Here is a 12509-nt window from a genome sequence, read left to right as displayed (position 1 = left end):
GTGACCCACGCGGAACTGGCCTGCTTTGTCTCTAGACAAAGCACTCACAGCTCTCATTTCAGAAGAGGGTCACCTACCTGCGATGGCCTGTACAGCCACACGCAGAAATCCCCGCACTTCACCTTTCTCACTGACGATGGCCACCCTGTGGATCAGGGGCACAGGATACAGCAGATTGCTCAGGTAAACAAATGCCCTGGAGACAAGAAACCAGGAGACAAATGTCAGAGCATCCATGGAGAGAGAAACTGCTTTCAGGTTCACTGAGAACATCTTCCTGCAACTGTGAGCTGACTTCTGGCCTTGTCTTGAGACCCCTTCTCAGTCCTATCCTCTCAGATTTGCCTCCAGCTGCCTTTTCAGCACAGATCATGAACAAGCAAATGCTTGGCAGAATTGTTGACGAAGACCAACACACACCAAATCACGCTCTAAAACTTAACTACTGTAGGGAGAAGAGTCACACCTGGAAGCAGACTTTCAAGATACTGCTCTATGAATGCTGCTGGGGGCAGGTTAGAGAAGCCCATTCAAGAGCTTAACTTTTTTTTTTTTTTTTGAGCCAAGAGTCTTACTCTATGGCCAGGCTATAGCACAGTGGCATGATCTCAGCTCTCTGCAACCTCCAACTCCCTGGTTCAAGTGATTCTCCTGCCTCAGCCTCCCGAGTAGCTGGGATTACAGGCACATACCACCATGCCCAGCTAATTTTTGTATTTTTAGTAGAGATGGGGTTTCACCATGTAGGCCAGGCTGGTCTCAATCTCCTGACCTCGTGATCCGCCCACCTCAGCCTCCCAAAGTGCTGGGATTACAGGCGTGAGTCACCGTGCCCAGGCAAGGCTAACCTTTTAATTTAAGAAATTATAAAGAGGTTTTGTTTCATTTTTCCCAATAGATAAAACAGAAACCAGGAGACAAAAAATGCAGGAAAATGGGCCAAAACAGTTAATAACTCCAAAATAAATTCCATATCACAGCATTACGGGTCTTTATTGTTTTTTGTTTGTTTGTTTTTAAGATGGAGTCTCACTCTGTCACCCAGGCTGGAATGCAGTGGTGTGATCTCGGCTCACTGCAGGCTCCGCCTCCCGGGTTCACACCATTCTCCTGCTTCAGCCTCCCATGTAGCTGGGACTACAGGCACACACCACCACGCCTGGCTAATTTTTTTGTATTTTTAGTAGAGAGGGGTTTTCACCGTGTTAGCCAGGATGGTCTTGATCCCCTGACCTCACGATCCACCCGCCACATTCTCCCAAAGTGTTGGGATTACAGGCATGAGCCACCACGCCTGGCCTATGGGTCTTTATTGTTACCTTATTTATTTATTTATTTATTTTGAGATGGAGTTTCGCTCTTATTGCCCAGGCTGGAGTGCAGTGGCGCAATCTCGGCTGACTGCAACCTCCACCTCCCGGGTTCAAGCAATTCTCCTGCCTCAGCCTCCTCAGTAGCTGGGATTACAGGCATGTGACACCAAGCATGGCTAATTTTACATTTTTAGTAGAGACAGGATTTCTCCATGTTGGTCAGGCTGGTTTCAAACTCCTGACCTTAGGTGATCCTCCCACCTCAGCCTCCCAAAGTGCTGGGATTACAGGCGTGAGCCATCATGCCTGGCCATTCATTGTTACTTTCAGAAATGACTATTATTGTCTGGGCATGGTGGCTCATGACTGTAATCCCAGCACTTTGGGAGGCAGAATAGGTGGATCACCTAAGGCCAGGAGTTCGAGACCAGCCTGGCCAACACGGCAAAACACCATCTCTACTAAAAATATAAAAATTAGCCGGGCGTGGCAGCGTGCACCTGTTGTCCCAGCTACTCGGGAGGCTGAGGCAGGAGAATCGCTTGAACCCGGGAGGCAGAGGTTGTGGTGAGCCGAAATTGCACCACTGCACTCTAGCCTAGGTGACAGGGTGAGACTCTGTCTCAAAAAAAAGAAAAAGAAATGACTATTATCTTCAGGCAGGGTGACTGACAAGGTGAGGTCAGCAGACACATATGGACAGAGAAGCTCTGCAGCCAGAAGTTTTTGAGTTCTAAGATTAGAGGAGACTCTGAATGGGCATCAAGACAAATGTTAAGGGCCAGGCATGGTGGCTCACGCCTGTAATCCCAGCACTTTGGGAGGCCCAGGTGGATGGGTCACCTGAGGTCAGGAATTCGAGACCAGCCTGCCCAACATGGTGAAACCCCGTCTCTACTAAAAATACAAAAATTAGCCAGGCATGGTGGCAGGCGCCTATAATCCCAGCTACTTGCGGGGGCCAAGGCAGGAGAATCGTTTGAACCCGGGAGGCAGAGGTTGCAGTGAGCCAAGATTGCACCATTGCACTCCAGCTTGGAGGACAAGAGTGAGACTTTGTCTCAAAAAAAAAAAAAAAAAGAAAAAAGACAAACGTTAAGGGAGAAGATGACAGTTGATGCCTAAAAGGTTTGCTTTTGCTCCTAGAGTTCAAAACCTAATTCAGAAATGCATAAGAAAAAGGTAAATTATAGCTCTAACATTTTATATTTCAAGCAAACTAGCAAAGTCCTATCTTTGGTATTTTCTTCTTCTTTCATTATTTTGTAGCTATTACTTTTTTAAAAGCAACAAAACTGGTGGTCACAAAGCTAAAGAGTGTTCATTCCAATTAGTGAAAGGGAAATAGAATCTAGTTCCTAGTATGATTCTGGTCTTCCCATTTGGTATATGCTGATCTTCGAACATAAGACAAAAGACAAAGATAGACACTTGTATCAATAAATCAAACAAAACCAAGTGACACACATGCTTATCTGATGCTTTTCCTGCTCTGAAATCTATTTTAAAAAAAGAGAGGAGGAGGACGGACTGGGTATTTGGGATTTTAACTCAAAGTAATGAAAATTATGAAAACAGACATAATACATCACAGAAAAATACATGTTAATATGACTAGAGCATAAATGAAATGCAAATGAAAATATAACAAAATAACTGCAAATGAACACTAAATCAGATGAAATAATGCCACTTCCCTTTCAGTCTGCTCCAAAGCAGGAGAGATAAATGCTAAGAAACAGAGAGTTGAAGCTCTGATGTAAAAAAATGTAAGAATGAAAAGTTCTAAAAAGTTCTAAACAAAACCATCAAACAACAACTACTGCAACAGAATTTAAAAGACTAAGAATTTGGTGTAAGGTATCAAATGGATAATTTCACTTTCAAAGTCAATGCATACACAAATCACTCTCCTCTATTATGGGCACCCCAGCTAGACTTGCCCATTTCAAGGCCTGGGCCATTAAAGAGCCATTGCACATGTCCCCTGCCTGGAGTCCTCTCTGCACTTGATGCCTACACCTCATGCCTTTGATGTTTTGTGTTTTTTTTGAGACTGGGTTTCACCACCTTGGCCAGGCTGGTGTCAAACTCCTGATCTCAGGTGATCCACTCACCTCAGCCTCCCAAAGTGCTGGGATTACAGGTGTGAGACACCACACCCAGCCTCATGCCTTTGATTTCACATCTTCAGGTCCTATTTCAAACACCACTTTCTCATAACAAGTCCCCCAATGTTATGTGATCTCCGGCAACACACACAACTGTTTCATCATTGCTATAATTTACATTTATTTGTGTAATTATTTAATTTATGTCTGTGTCATCCATCAGACTGTAAGTCTATGAGGGCAGGAACCATGTCTGGTTTTGCTCACCACTGTCTGCAGAGGGCTGGGCCACTCTATAAATATTTGGTAAGTGAACATCTATGTACATAAGGGAACAGGAAAATGATTTCTCTCTTATCTTTAAGTAGAAGTGGAAGCTTTTCCAGAAAAATGGGTTATACCAGAAGCAGAAAAGCAAAGCCATCCAACTTATACTAGGTTGATTTTTCAGAGCCACCTCATACTAGATATTAACTACACAGAACACATTTAGATTCCTAACTATATCTAATTTATTTCAAAAAATAGCTATTCAAAAGCAGGAGTCACTTTTTTTTTTTTTTTAAGAAAGCTTATATTAAGCACACATTACATTAAAGCACTGTTTGCACACACACTAAAGATGAAATTGCCTGTCTGCCTATGGCAAAGGCTAGTCCAAGTGTGGGAGCATTGAAGGCCATTATTATAGATTTCCCTTTTTAGATAATTCTGTAATTCTATGGCAGGGACATCAGCTCCATGACTATACAATCACACATTCACTAGACAGCACCTTGTCATGTTACCAGAATATAGCCCTTAGCTCCAAATCAATGCTATATAAACATTCTATTCTGAAGCTTTTTAAACAGAATTTTCATAATTACTCTGCATTTTTGAGAATCCTTATACTTTGACCTAGCAGACTGAAGGAGAACAGGGATGAGACAGGGGAAAATGTAAAAGATACATTAGTAGAAAGTTCAATGAAGTTACTTCAAAAAGGGAAACGAACTGGTCAACATAAAGATAAGAAAAATTAGCAAAATTACGGTGCTACTTATAGAAAGAATGTCAGTTAAGGTACTTAAAGAGATCACAGAATAATCATCTTTAACCCCCTTTTAACCCAGAAGACTAGCTTGAATATTTTACATTTCATCCCAAATTATGATGGATGGTTCATAACATCCCAGCATGCCATAAGAGAATAGCTAAAGGGACAAGCTCTTTTCATGTGCAATATAACGTTTTAGCAGAGGCAGTCATGGCTAAAAAACAAACTTACTAATGGAATTTCACAAGAAACTAATGTTTTTTCCCCCTAGACGGAGTCTTTGCTCTGTTGCCCAGGCTGGAGTGCAGTGGCGCGATCTCGGCTCACAGCAACCTCTGCCTCCCGGGTTCAAGTGATTGTCCTGCCTCAGCCTCCCGAGGGGCTGGGATTACAGGCACAACCCACCATGCTTGGCTAATATTTGTATTCTTAGTAGAGACGAGGTTTCACCATGTTGTTCAGGCTGGTTTTGAACTCTTGACCTCATGATCTGCCCACCTTGGCCTCCCAAAGTGCTGGGATTACAGGTGTGAGCCACCACACCCAGCCACAAACTAAAAATTTTACAAGTGAATTATATTTGAAATTACATGCCAATAGGGGAAATCCAATCTTGTGAATCACAAAAACAGGAAACTAGTTACTTTCCTTATACATACAATGACACTACACAATTGGGTGATGTTGCATTACGTAAATTTTGTTTGTAGAAGAGAAATGTAGTCAAGGGCAAAAATGGAAAGCTATTCTTCACTTTACTGATTGTTATTATATTATTTCACTTTCTCTCCCAGTCCTTTCTTACAAGGTTAGAACCTGGGAATCTAAACAAATGGAAAAGTCAATTCCTAAGCCACAGCTCATAAGTATTTTATGTGAAAATCAAAATAGAGTTGATTGCTTTATACCTATACTTACATCTGATATGATTAAAAGAAATAAAACTATAAAACTAGAGACAAAACAATACATGTATCCTCAGTTAATTTCCACATTAAGCGGGATTGTCTTGAGTTTCCATACAACTTCCTCAAAATACAAATGCTTCTTAGTAGAAGTCTTAACCAGGATATTCATTTTTGCTAGTGTAGATGACAGAATATGAAAGCTGAAAAAGATCTTTATGGCTCTTTATTTCTACCTGTTAACTCACTTTACACTTGAGAGCCCAAAAGGCTTCAGTTTAAGTTGCTTGTCCTAGTGACAGAGATGGCCTAGGACCCAAGACTTCTCCTGACAATTAGGTCAGCCTTCTCCTCACTATGTTACGTAAGATGAAGCTGAATACTCTTCACTGCAATAGTATAGAACACAAGTGAACAGTTTTAGAAACTGTGTAATTAGCATTGGGACAAAGTTTATGGCCAGAAACTTTTTGGTTAATCCAATGGGTGCTCTACTGTTGAACTTATAATTTAAATTACCTCAGCATGAAAACTGGAGATGAACAGACACTAGTATTAGGAACATGTACATAGAGAGTTCTGCATCACTGACAGATGGATGCACAAACTGAGAGCCAGAGACAATGCCTCAGTTTGGTGAACTACTCTTAACACAAAGCAGTTTCATATAGCACCGAACAAATATTCATTGTTTTTTTTTTTTTTAGACAGAGTTTCGCTCTTGTCACCCAGGCTGGAGTGCAGTGGTGCAATCTTGGCTCACCGCAACCTCTGCCTCCCGGGTTCAAGTGATTCTCCCGCCTCAGCCTCCCAAGTAGCTGGGATTACAGGCACCTACCACCATACCCGGCTAATTTTTTGTGTTTTTAGTAGAGACGGGGTTTCACCATGTTGGGCAGGCTGGTCTCAAACTCTTGACCTCAGGTGATCCATCTGCCTTGGCCTCCCAAACTGCTGGATTACAGGCGTGACCCAAAGTGCTAGGATTACAAGGGTCAGCCACCGCGCCCGGCCAATATTCACTGTTGATGGGGTCAACAGATGATTTTCTGAGCTTTATCATTATAAACCCTATAGGTTAAAATTTTAGCAGATGCCAAAGATCCGTAGACAGGCTCAGTGAAACTGGCCAAAGAAAGGCATCCATTTTAGGTAAAGGAGAAGCTTAACTTTCCTGATTCTTTTTAGGACTCAGCAGATTAAGCAAAAAATAAACTTAACTCTACTCCTGAATCTACTTTTGTCCTCTGACTCCTGCAGTACCACAAATTCTTCAGCCAAACCTTGGCCTCGCACTGGCCCCTCTCTCATGTTATCTCCATATGCTTTTTCAATCACAATCCTTTAAAAAGGAAACGTCTAGACCATAATACTATTCACTGAACCCACCACATTTGACTCTTAGCTTTACTTTCTCCTTTGGGGTTCCCTTCTTCAGAACAAAATTACTGGACAATTTAAGACAAGGTGTCTTCCATGCAGTCTTCATATACTGCTGCGTATTGTGCTGAGCAGACTGAGGACCTCACATACAATGCCTGAGAACTGTCTCAGCCAGACCAGCACTGACAAAGAACTTGAAGTATTAGAGAACTTGAAAAAGAGCATTCATGAGTTGAATTGGCTAATGCAAGGTTATCCAAAACTGCGCAAGCAGGGAGGCCTTCGGAGCAAGAGCTGGTCCCTTTTCGCCTTTCTCACAATAACCTCACCAACCTTCCCACTAAAATGAACCAAGGGGATCGGTCGTAAAACGGGTCATGCCCGTCACTGAAGAGATCTGATCCCTCCTCCGTCCCTGCGTCAGAGCCGGCGTCATCCACGAATGCCTCATCATCAAAATCCTCCATCTCATCTTGCTGCTCGTCAGCCAGCTCAGTGATGTCGGAATCAGCCGTGGAAAAAGTGGGGGAGGGTGTGCGGTCGGCAAGGCGCTCATTCACACAGCCGTGGAAAATGGGGGAGCTAGACACCAGGTAAGACGCCAATTAACACAGCCAGGGAGAGAGGAATAGTTGGTTAAACAGGAAGCAATAGGTGCCAACAGGACAGAATCCACTGGGGAATCAACACAATAAAAGCAAATGGAAAAGCAAAAGGATAAAACAAGCATAAATCATTTGGGTCAGGTGAAAGGGAACAAGGGCAAGTTGAAAAAGTTATGTAAGGACTGATCCTTAGAATAAGAAAAGCAAAGGAAACACGTGAGTAGACCATCCTAGGTAAATACTGTACTATAACACGTTTACATTCTCCAGTTCACATAAAAGATCAGCATCCAGGCCTCCAAGGACCCACTCAGCATCGAACTGAAACAAGAAGGTTTTCAATCTTTACTGAAATGCTCACGTCATCTTGGAGCAGAGACCAAAATGGATGAAATGGTATATGGCAAAGCAGCACACGCTTTGCTAGGGTAAGATGTGTTTGGCCAATTCATCTCTTAGAAAAACTACTTTGCTATCAGAGTAGAGTGGAAAAGATTTACTTCACTTCCACAACACACTATAACTTCAGCAACTCCTTTTACCCAGCCTCTTTAAAACCATCACAGGGTTTTCTTTTCCTTTTTTTTTTTTTGAGAGGGAGTCTCGCTCTGTCGCCCAGGCTGGAGTGCAGTGGCGCAATCTCGGCTCACTGCAAGCTCCACTTCCCGGGTTCACGCCATTCTCCGGCCTCAGCCTCCCGAATAGCTGGGACTACAGGCGCCCACCACTGTGCCCTGCTAATTTTTTGTATTTTTAGTAGAGACGGGGTTTCACCATATCAGCCAGGATGGTCTCGATCTCCTGACCTCATGATCCACCCGCCTCAGCCTCCCAAAGTGCTGGGATTACAGGCGTGAGCCACCGCGCCCAGCCCATCACAGGGTTTTCTGCAATTGAAAAAGCAATTCAAATTCTGAAATCATAAGCTCAAAACTTAAATTTCCCTGTTTTGAAAATTCGAAACCTCTAAGAACTTGATTCAATATGGACTCATAGAGGCACTATGTGTTTTCATTAAGTGCTGGAAATAATATATAAAAAATGAGGCTGAAGGGGACTACCAAGGTGCAATTCACCCTTGCAATGACTCAAGTGGGATGAATCGCTTTTTAAAAAAAGGAAGAACAAATCAGATCATGAAGAGATTGTGTCTGACAAAGTGTACTACGAATTTAAACTGTGTAGGATACAGGCATAAGTTTTCTTTTCCTTCTAAATTTATCTTAATTACAGAACACTTCGTAAGTTTAAAGTCAGGGAAGATTTAAATACTTCGGCTGAAAGTTTGAGACTCGAAACAAAAATGCCTGCTGAATATAACTGAAGGGAAATATACCAAATGATGCAGTGGTTGTGAGTGGATAACATTACAGACCAGGCCTTTTTACACTCTTCTTTTCCACTTAACTTTTATATTATCTGCTCAGGTTTGTTGAATAAAACTATTCACTATTTTAAAAGAAGATATCAACAAAATCATCACATACCTCCCCACAAGTTTAAACCAGTGGAACCGATCATAGAAGGGATCGCTGCCAGTCACAGTGGTCTCGCTTTCGTCTTGGGCACTGGAGGCCATCTCCCCTGCCCTATCATACATCTCTCGCATCAAATCCAGCCTCTGCCTATTTAGTAAACACAAAGCACATTGGGTTAATATAATGAAATTGCATTAAACTTTCACTTTGGAAGCATCTTCCATTCAAGATTTTCTCAAAAAAAAAAAAAAAAAAAAAGGAGTTGCGCCACTATTTAATGTTACTTAAAAAGAATGAAGGCCAAAAGCACAGAAACCAACACTCAGTATCTGAAGTGTCTTGACTCTAGAGATAAGCCATCAAAAGTCAAGAATGGCCACCTGTCCTCTACCAGCTGAAAAGTCATAAGGGGGAATACTGTAGATCAACTGTATGTGACACCTCAAATACACTGAGACAGGGGGAGGTATCTCATCATACTAAATATAAAAAAAGCTAGATTATAACTTCCATGTTTATTATTGATTATCCTGAGGTCCAGGATAGAAAAGATAAGTTTCAAATCTGAAACAGAAATATGATGAAACCGGAAAATGTAAAATTTAAAAGAGGGTCTATGGAGGGTAAACTTAAATATCTACAAATGTCAGAGGTGTATGAGGAGTGCAATTTATTCACTTAAAAGAAAACGGATGGTAATACCATTGGCCAGCAACAGCGTTTAGAAAGTACAGGGAAGGAAGCAACGGTGTCCTCAGAGAGAGGAAAGTTGGAGGGAGCTCACTGGAGCAAGTCATTGTTATTTCCTAAATAAAACAATAAGCCTTTATGAATGTTTTCATACTTGAGTTTCTCCAAAGACCAATAGTGTGTTGCTCCATTCTTCAAATCCTGGACTTCTACTGCTACCACTGTGCGAGGGAAAGGCCTGTCCTCGTGAGTTTTTTCCATCTCAGTGGGAAGTAATTCAGGAGGCAGAGGGGAGTACAGTGTGTCAGTCAGCAGAACAAACTGAAACTGCACCTGAATGGAAAGAATAAACCATTGACAAATGGTTTTCAGCAAGCAAGCTTCAGAGATGAGACGATGCAAACATGCCCAACGGGAAAGAGGTCAAATGTGCTGTATGTGCTCAACAAATAGCTTGTGACTAACTGAAAAATATGGCCACCCGTTAGCAGTCACAGGGAATAACCCTAACTTCAAATTAAGCTATTTAAGGACTTTGTTTTCCTAGCCTGGCAGTGTTTTTGCACATACTAAAATCTTCTTCGGGGGGAAGGCACGGGGGGGACAAGGTTACACTCTGTTACCCAGGCTGGGTGCAGTGGTGCAATCACAGATCACTGTCGCCTCCACCTCCTAGGCTCAGGTGATCCTACCACCTCAGCCTCCTGTATAGCTGGGACTACAGGCATTCATCACCAGCCCAGCTAATATTTTTTTATTTTTTGTAGAGATGGGGTTTTACCATGTTGCCCAGGCTGGTCTTGACCTCCTGACCTCAAATGATCCACCCGCCTCGGCCTCACAAAGGGCTCAGATCACAGGCACAACCCACCATGCCCGGCATAAAATCTTGATAAATATATTTTGATTGACTGAATGAAGACTTTTAATAGAATTTATACCAGAGACCAAAAGGTGGACCACAAAATGCATATCTAGTCCCTCACTAATGAGAGAGGATGAAAATACAGCAAGGTTTCCCGTTTTAAATTCAGAGGATTGCAACTACTGCTCTTAAAAGCGTTTATTTGATTGGGCATGGAAGTTCACACCTGTAATCCCAGCACTCTGGAAGGTTGAGGAGGGAGGATCACTTGAGCCCAGGAGTTCAAGACCAGTCTAGGCAACACAGTGAGACCTTGTCTCTACAAACTGAGCCCAGCCCAGAAGGTGGAGGCTGTAGTGAGCCATAATTGCACCACTGTACTCCAGCCTGGGTGACAGAGCCAGATCGTATCTCATAAAAAAGTGTTTATGGCTGGGCACGGTGGCTCACGCCTATAATGCCAGCACTTTGGGAGGCCGAGGGGGGCGGATCACGAGGTCAGGAGATTGAGACCATCCTGGCTAACACGGTGAAACCCCGTCTCTACTAAAAACACAAAAAATTAGCCGGGCGGAGTGGCGGGTGCCTGTAGTCTCAACTACTTGGGAGGCTGAGGCAGGAGAATGGTGTGAACCTGCGAGGCGGAGCTTGCAGTGAGCCGAGATCACGCCACTGCACTCCAGCCTGGGCGACAAAGCCAGACTCTGTCTCAAAAAAAAAAAAAGAAAAAAGAAAAAAAGACAGTTACTACCTTTATTTAGTCTACTTGAGGAGAGGAGTGGCTAATAAATAATTATAAAATGAGAAAGGGTGCCAAGATTATGAATGAAGAAGGAGAAGATAATTAATTTCCCCAAAGTCAGGTGGTCCGTGCTCTTACCTACTACACAATATGGTCTTCCACTGTAATCTTAGCAGTGAAGAAACTGATAAACAGTGGAGCGTACAGAAGACTGAATCTAAGGTTTGGTGTGAAGTTTTGGTAATACTTACAAAAATGAATAACATTTATTCCTTTTACCATGCCAGGCACTATTTTAAGTGCTTTATGCATATGCCCATTTTCATTCCTCACAAAATCCCTTGGTGCCAGGTACTGTTACCAACCCCATTATGTAGATGGGGGAATGGAGGCACAGGGCTAGCAGGATCGACACCACTCATGGAGCTGGGACTGGAACCTGGACTGTCTGGGTCCAGGGTGCATGTGTTTGTCCACTACACAACAGTGCCTCGCAGACCCTAGAGGAGGAGCAGATCAATGGCAAAGAGGCAAAGCAAACATAGAGGTGCAAACTTAATAACAGAAAAGCAGAAGAAAATTAAAATTATTCAGAAACTCAAGAGAAGTATTTTTCTACTATTATGTTTCTCCAGTTTTTGTTAGGAATATAATCTATCTGTAAAATAAGCTAGAAAACATCTGTTTTTTAAAAATTTGATTTAACGAAAATGTAAGTAGTACCTACTATGTTCCAGGCACATATATTAAATAAAGACATATATAAAGCTGTTTTATAGCACAAAGCTGCTGAGTTCCCCCAAAGGAAAGGTTAATTTAAGGTGAGAGCCCAGATGCACCCACAGCAGGCTCGGCTTTGCCTCCAGCTCTCCTGCGTCCTCCTGCTCCATACCTTCTTTTTCAATTCCACACTGATGGCATTGGCCTCCTTTAGGTACACGGCATTGCCCCAGAGTAAGTCCCGTAATGAAGTAAATTGATGAGACTTCCATTTCCGGAAGGCCCACTGGGCCAACTCAAATTCATGCTGTGTCCAAGGCACTGAAATAATGAATGATGCATATTTAAAGGCAATCTTACAACTATATAAAAATTACATCTCTCTTCTAGCTTCTCTCTTTTATCAAGGTTTTCCAGTTTCTCTCCATTCAGCTGCTTTTGTTTCTTCTTCTTTTTAGTAAAGCTTACCAAATTCTGTTGATACTATGAAAGCAATATACACATTTCAGAAAATCTTAAAAAACCTTACTTTTGGATTTATTTAAAATAGAACAACAGAGAAATAAATTTTCTCTGTTTTAAAAAAAAGGTATGATTATAACATGTGGCCACAATAAAAAAAAAAAAAACTCCTGGCTAGGCACAGTGGCTCATGTCT

This window comes from Rhinopithecus bieti, unplaced genomic scaffold (assembly GCF_001698545.2).
Source record: "Rhinopithecus bieti isolate Rb0 unplaced genomic scaffold, ASM169854v2 scaffold_16234, whole genome shotgun sequence".
NCBI classification, from domain to species: domain Eukaryota; kingdom Metazoa; phylum Chordata; class Mammalia; order Primates; family Cercopithecidae; genus Rhinopithecus; species Rhinopithecus bieti.
This window is presented reverse-complemented; position numbering follows the sequence as displayed.